This window comes from Crocodylus porosus, unplaced genomic scaffold (genome assembly GCF_001723895.1).
Source record: "Crocodylus porosus isolate Cpor-Errol unplaced genomic scaffold, CroPor_comp1, whole genome shotgun sequence".
Classification (NCBI taxonomy): Eukaryota; Metazoa; Chordata; order Crocodylia; family Crocodylidae; genus Crocodylus; species Crocodylus porosus.
In genome coordinates this window covers 26955864-26963533 of record NW_017728931.1, presented here as the reverse complement: position 1 = coordinate 26963533, position 7670 = coordinate 26955864, and the positions used below count along the sequence as shown (strand labels likewise).

General features: G+C 40.8%; 1 protein-coding gene across 2 annotated transcripts in view; it reads left to right on the top strand.

Annotated features, from left to right (window-relative positions):
* Window positions 1-216: 216 nt before the first annotated feature.
* The window catches only part of SOX5 (SRY-box 5), a 549709-nt gene continuing 542255 nt past the window's right edge, over window positions 217-7670 (top strand). The window contains exon 1 of one of the 2 annotated variants that reach the window (XM_019544450.1): window positions 217-308. The gene's annotated coding sequence lies outside the window, so the exon portion shown is untranslated. The remainder of the gene's footprint in view (window positions 309-7670) is intronic. The other variant, XM_019544448.1, reaches the window with a different exon arrangement.

Sequence of the window (7670 nt, the reverse complement as noted above, 5' to 3'; positions counted from 1 at the left end):
CTGCTTGGCATTGTCTAGACTGGTTTGTCTATTCCTAGGCAAAAAAACAGCATTTGTGTGTTCGTTAGAGCATTGCTCAAATAGCATTCCCTTTTTTCTGTCTTCTGGTGCTGCATATCAGAACGTGATTATAATCATTATATCCCTATCTATATCTTGCTCTGTTTTCCTTTTAATTAGGTTGTAAAACAATTAGTTACCACCGTGTCTCTTTTTTCAGACTCCCCCAGTGAGCCTGGAGCTGTTTGTTCTCCCTGGGCTAGGAGGAGGGGGCCCTATCGTCTCACTTTATTTACAGCAGGGTGAAGGTCAGATATAAACAGTTTTTGTTCTTGTGCTGTTGCTTTCTTTTGTGACCTATCCTGCATTGTTTGGCTTTTTTTCCTCCCCCGTGCTTTGAAGTGCCGCACACCAGGTGTTCCTGTTCTGAATTACACATGAAAGGACCACATCCCTGGACTAATTAACTAGTAAACTGCACCCGCCTCCCTTGGGTTTAATTGATGCTGCTCTTAAAAGGGGAAGCCAGTTCCTTATTCCCCCTGATTTCACACCATAGTCATCTCCTCTTTATCTTCCTAAATGGGGGGAATAGTCTTGAATTTCTCACTTCTGGGCCACACACCACTTAATATGTCCTCTCATTCCACAATTAATAAAAGAATTATCCTGCATTACATTAAAAAAATACCCTTCAAATTTTTTTCTTTACTCTTCTGTCTTTCAATCTGATGGTTACAGCCTCTCACTGGGGAGTGAAACATAGAATGTGAGCCACTTCCTCAGAGCAGAAAGACTGAGCTTCTTGCTGCTAATTACTTTTACTTGATTGTCTTGACCCAACAAAGGCATTGGTGTATGCCGGCATATTCCATGGCGCATGGTTACATTCCTGGGGCAACGTTCTTTGACATGGAATCACTGTAGACTTTCATTTTTACTTTTCTAAGTTTTGCAGTGATAAACTGGTGTAAACTAACCATATTCTCTTAGGCCTTATCTAATTGTAAGAGATTGAACTGAATGAATTAAGCTGGTTTAGAAACTGACTTAGTTAAAACAGTAAAATATTCCTTTGTGGGCAGTCTTAAATTGGCCCAATACTGATTTATGGTAAGGTGATAAGGAATCAGCTATAGCAGTTGACACTGTATTTACTCAAATACAAGATGCGTTTTTTCCCCCTCAGTCAGCATGGGGGAAACCCTCTAGACTTTCATTCGTGAACAAGGAAACCTTTTAAAAATACATTTTCTATCAAACTGAGGCCAAAAGCAACGTGTGCTCAGTAAATTTAATCAGCCAACTATGAAACTGATTAAATATATCCGGCACTGAGCATGACTATAAAACACATGGCCTGTATTGGGTATACATGCTGATGAGACCCTACCACAAGGACAAATTAGTACAGCCCATCTGAATAAAACATATAGTAGTGCCAGTTGAGCATAATCAGCCTCAACTGTTTTTAAAGTTATAGTGACCCTCTACATTGAATACATTTTGATGACTTCATTCCCACAGCTGAGCTGTGTCTTTCTTTCCCGTTTCAAATGAGTCCTGTTTCTTCACCATCTTTAAGTATCTGAAAAAATCACCAAACAGTTCACCCATAACCCCTCTGTTGCCTCCTCTCTTGGCCTGTCATATATGATTAGTGTGGCCTCACCCTCCATGAGGTGGAGCTGGACTAGATTGCCTTGTGCCTCATCTGCATTAAAATTTTTGGATGATCCCAGAACTCATAACAAAACCACCTGTTTATGATTGTGAGTGAGAGTTAATTAGCACATGGACCTTTTGTGTGGTATATCTGGAATACACACACTTACTGAGCGGTGCTGAACTGTGAGGTCACCATAGCTTGAAATGCTGTTGACTGTATGGTGGGGCCCAGCCCAATGAGCTGCTTGGTAAACCATGAGCCTCTTGCTTCTGGATTAATATCATGCATAGTTTTTATCATCTGTAAGTAGATACAAATGTGTCACTGAAAAGTGTGTTTCTTGGAGTACCTGTGTTAAAACTTGTGGTAGTTTCAAAAAAGGTAAAGTGAATCAGTTTTGTTGGTATTATATGCAAATTACTATAGATACACTTATCTCAAGGTCAGTTTTTTCAAATTTGCTCCTTATTTTTATGTGTTCAGGGAGACCAGTCACTGACAGTAAGAAGGGGGCGAATGGGCTGCAAGGGGAAAAAGTTGTGCGGAGTGGGATGCAGCAGAGGGCTACCTGACCTTCAAGATTTATTTTCCATGCTGTAACAGTGGGAAGGGAACAAATTCAAAGCCTAATTGAATTATTAGGTTCTATATTGGAAAATTATAACAATTTTATAACTTTTCCATATATGAAATCTAATTACTGGGGAGTCGTCTTATATTCAGGTTCATTTTGTATTTGAGTGAATGCAGTACATGGCACTATTAAATCTAAAATAAATCTGTCCATACAAAGAGGGTTTAGGAACTGATTTAGTTAAATTAGTGCCAGTTTTGCAGACAGACAGGGTTTTAGGGATCATACTAGACCCTGTCATAATAGATTTGTACTCCTTGTGCACTCATGGGTCAAATGATGCTGCGTGTCTGACAAGTGACTTCTGGGGGCTCATTTCAGATCTTTATGATGCATGCATTTTGTTTTTTAAAGTTAGAGCCAAAATCTCATGCTGCCAGTCAATGGAAAGCTGTTAATCCCAGGTATGCAGTGATATAGGCTGAAGTTTTCGGTTCTGACTTTGGTTTTTTGGCTTAATTGGTGTGTGGTATCATTTAAAATCTTATTAATTAAAATATTGTAAATGATATATTTAAATTATTATTAAATTAAATGAGTATATTAAAATTAAAATGACATTGAAATATTATTAGTCTTTAACTACTTTAAAATCATATTACTGAGATTAAACTCTTGTACTTCACTCCTGCTTTGTCCATGCTAGTCAAATGGTAGCTTGCCCTGCAGCTCAGCTGGTGCTCTCTTGGATTTAGATTCAAACAAACTTCAGTGGGAGTTCAAGTGCTCAAGGAAAGTTGGATCAAGTCTTGTGTATGCTTGTTAGGCTGGGAGGATGGTAGTGCAGGGTAAGCAGGAAGCAATTTATTGGTTAGCTTCTACATACTGCAGCTCTACAAAAGATAAATGTGCTTCTGAATGAAAGTGGTAGCGGGTATTTGACTTTAAGGCTCTGTATGCTTGTCAGTCATAATTCTTGCTCACATGTTAAGCCTCCTTCACTGGGATTGTACAGCTTGATGATGCCAGTAAATAGAACTATCTCAGATTTTTGAAAGAACTGTAGTAGGCATAGAAAAGTTTATATCTGAATTGAGTTCAGGGTTGTAATCTGATTTTCTACATGTATATAGACAGTCTTGAACTGCAAAATTCACTTCTTGGCATTTCCTAGAGCCCAGTTGCTTCTTTCCCAGGAGCAGGTACCTTTTCTGCTTTATGTCTTTGTTTTTAACATCATGGTCCAGTTGCCACTGGATTCATTCTACTGATTTCATTGAAAGTTAGATTGAGCTGTGTGTACTTAAACACAGTACTGATTTGCAGAGGATTCTTCTTCATTGTTGCACCTCCAGTGCACTCTTTCCATATGGTCTGCTCCCAATATTCTTCACAGGTTACTGCTTCTGGTATTGGTGTTGTGAAATCTTGTGGCTGCATTGTAGTACTACAGGACATTTAGGAGATGCCATGGTTTGCTTCTCTTGACAAACACATTGGATGGTTGTGTAGAGCCTCCATGATTACATGAGACGCTGCATCTGCTAAGACCCACTGTCAGTTTGTTCAGGCTCTGCCACGTGTGCTATTTGTAATTGAAGCCAGATCCTAACATAACTCCTCACTGGGGGTAATTTTTTGCCAGCTCTATTCAACATCTCTGTCCCCTAGTTTCTCCCATTATTTTTGCCAGAGGGTAGTTCTGGCTGATTCTGGTGATGTGGTCAATGGTACGGTAGAGGAGGAAAAGCTATTTCTGGATGAGAGATGGTGGTGTGCCGGTTGATGGCCATATAGTGGGTGGTGGTCATCCGACTCTTGTACTTGCCAGCCAGTGTCACTTGCTACTTTCCTCCTAAAGTAAGGAGGTGCTATGTCAGATAGTGTGTCTAGGCAGGGAACAGGGGTGGGTTTTAGGCAGCTTGTTATAATTCTGCACATGTAATTTAGGGTGGTGTCAATATGTCTACTCTGAGGATTATGTTCCTAATTTTCGAATGGATATGAAATATTCTGGGGGTTACGAATTTGAGCTCTTTCATCAGTAGAAAGTATCTTAAAGGCATGGGCATTCTTTGCCATCAAAAGTGAATACCTTGTTCTCAGGAGATGGCACAGTTTAGACTGGGAGGGGGCAATTATTTGGGCTGGAGAGCCAGTTAGGGAGTTTTGTTGAGCTCTTAAGGGTCAGGTCAGCATTCCCCTTCCCTCTCTTCTCCCTGCAACAGTTCACCAAAATTCCCTAAGTGGTAGATTACTAGACTGGTCCAGTGCTTGCAGATGGAGCAGGTAGGCAGGGGCTCCATGAAGACCAACCCAGGACCCTTGTGAGCAGGGCATGCTTGGATGGGGCTGTGAGTGGCCGGGGAGCAGTGTCAGGCAGGTGGAGCTGGGATCATTGGGCAACAACCCAGGGCCTGGGACAGAACAGCAATCTTTTCCCTGCATGGGCCCACACTGCTGCTGCTGTCACTGGATATGGCCCTGCCCACCTATCCTGCTCCCAGACACTACTCTTTGCCCACCCGCAGTCCTATTCCATCCACTCAGCCGAGTGTGCCCTGCCCACAGGTCTTGGGTTGGTATCAGTTGAGAGCCCACCTACCCTCCTGTCCACTTTGTCCATTACCCCTGGTGATGGGTGCAGGACAGGCAGACTAGGGTGCCAGAAGGAGCTGCTGCTGCTGGGGCTACAAGGAAGCTGAGTCCAGCCACTGTCCTGTCCCAGCCCTGCTCATGCCCAGGGGCAATGGGACTGGCCATGGGCCATGGGGAAGGCTGCTCCCTGCACCAAGGGACCCATTGTGGGATGGATAAAATCCCTCGGTGGGCTGAATTTGACCTGCTGGCCATATTTTTCCTGCCTTGGCTTAGACACTAATAATATTCCCTGCCTCCCCCCCCCACCCTCCCCCATTAAGAAGCTACGTAATTGAAAAAAAAAGGTGCTCATACAGTTCAGGAGCATCTCCTGCTAAGTCATTGTGATAGTCTCATCTTGTCTCATCAAAAGAATAAAATATTATTTTTGTTAGCAAAGGTGTAGGTTTTGTTTGTTTGTATGTTTTTAAAGATGGCTTGGCACATTCCCCTTACACTTAGCCATTCCTTTTATAGTACAGTCTTCCTTCCTTCAGAGCCCTGTCATTTTAGTAGCAGGACACTGGCACTGCTTTCATCGCCTCTGCTTTTACTTATGGCATGTTAGATGATGTTCTTGGTATTTTGGGTATTGCACTCTGTAGCTGAGTGTCAAGATGTGAAACAACAATTACGAGAATTCCCCAGGATTAACAACTAGGATTCAGCAGTCTTCCAGTCTTATTCCTGTAATTTTTTAAGCCTCTTCAATGCTTGGCTTTTTCAGTAGTTTTGTAATGAAACCATGTTCTTTAATTTTTTTTAAACCTATCAAAAATATGTTTAGTTACTGCAAGTGAAAGTTTTATTTAAAAATTACTTTTCACTGCTACATTTATTTCACTCTTCATAGGAAGGGTAAAAAATATTGAGGCCATAATTCAGTTTCACAGAACTCATCTTCTCGGCTTTTACAGAAGTTGTGATGGTACAGGAAGTTCCTGCAAGGCAGGGGGGTATTTAGATTACTCTATTTCACTCATTGGGATATGGAACTAGGTTAGTCAGTTACTTATTTGTTTCTAGCCATTGTCAATTTTTAGTTAACTGCCTCTCTAGATTTCAGAATGCCATTGTGTGGGGTCACATCACATTTGACTCTTAGGGAATTAACTGTCTATACTGACTTTAAAATGACATGTCTCATAAAGATTTTTTGCCCTCATAAATTTATGTTTTGAGCCTAAAGGTGTTTGGTACTGGCATTTGATGATGGTCACAGAAAACATTGCTATTTCAATAGGTAACTTTATACAAGCAAGTATTTTGGATTTCAATTGTCTGCTATTACTTCATCTTCCAATTCGCCTTCTCCATTGTGGATTTTGAAAAGCGGGGTAAAGATGGTTTGGTGCATCATCATATATAATACAAAATATTTTTTTCTCCAGTAAAAAAAGAAACTAGAAGCTTTACTAATATGCCAGGGGCCTGGAGCTATATTATTCAGTTTAAGGCTAAAGCAAAGCCAAATATATCTTTATAGGAATTCATACTAATTTGCTAGATTATAGATAAAGTTTTAATACCACAGCAAACTAGACAAAAATAATCCAAATGTGTTTTGAGTCCTGTAGTCATTACAATTAAATGTACATCTCTTATTCAGGGTTGTAAAACAAAATCTAGCCTTCCTGAGCATCTTGACAGTGCATCCGACACTTCTCTGACAGTCATTTCCACACCTGAGTTAATGCTCACCTGAGTTAATATTACCACACTTGAGCTGAGCTAAGGTTTTTAGCCAGAGCTAAAAACAGTTTGCAGGGATATGCAGGGATAGAGAGAGATTACCAGGAATGGCTAACAGAAAGTTAAATTGTAGAACAAAGGATAACTTGATTAATGGAACATCAAGACCATTAACAATGAGAGAGGGTTGTTCACACCTGTGAATTGAAGAGAGATTAGCAGGAATCAGATTATAATGAGCCATGAAATCAATTGACTCCATTAAGGATGCCTGAATAGAAATGCCGCTGCCCTTCCCAGACAGTTGGCTTTAAATATTGGATACAGCAGGAATGAAAGGTGGGTTGCAGCTACATCACTGCAACCCTCCCTCTGGATCTGCTCCTGACCTTCATAAACAGTCTTCTTCACCCTCTTTTCCCTCCCCAAGGAGTTCTTCCTTCAGAAGCCTGGCACTGTGGCCTTATGAATAGAGAACGTAAAGCTCTTGGCTTGCATTGATATGAAACCATTTAATTGATAATTTGATGTCTTTTTAAAATAAAACCTAAATTAAGTATTATCTTAATCAGCAATAAAATATACTCTTTCAATTACTTGTTTCTGTGTCTTATTAAAAGAAGTAAATAGTTTCAGTGAGTATTGTTGTAATTGTTTCCTCCTTTGATTTTCATTTCCTTAGTTGTCATCATCTCCCAGCAGCAGCAGCAGCAGCAGCAGCTGTAAAACAGATCTTTCAACAGCCTTGTTAATGGTGTGGAAATTAATCTGATTTTAAAAACCTTACTGATATACAGGTTCATGTGCCTTACCTGGTACAAGCACCTGCCAGCTTACCACCTACACCCAAAGTGTTCTGCTGCACCTCATGTCAATCAGTTGTATTGACAGAGCCCCACACTGCTTCCCATGAGTATCCCCATAGTCTCCAAGGGTAAAAACTCATTTCAGCATTTATACTAAGTGTATAAGTCTCCTGGGGAAGATCTTAGAAAAGTTTATTAAGGAGGCCATTCTTGAGGGACTGGCCCAGGCTAACATTCTAAGGGACAGCCAGCACGGGTTTGTTGCGGGTAGGTCTTGTTTGACCAATCT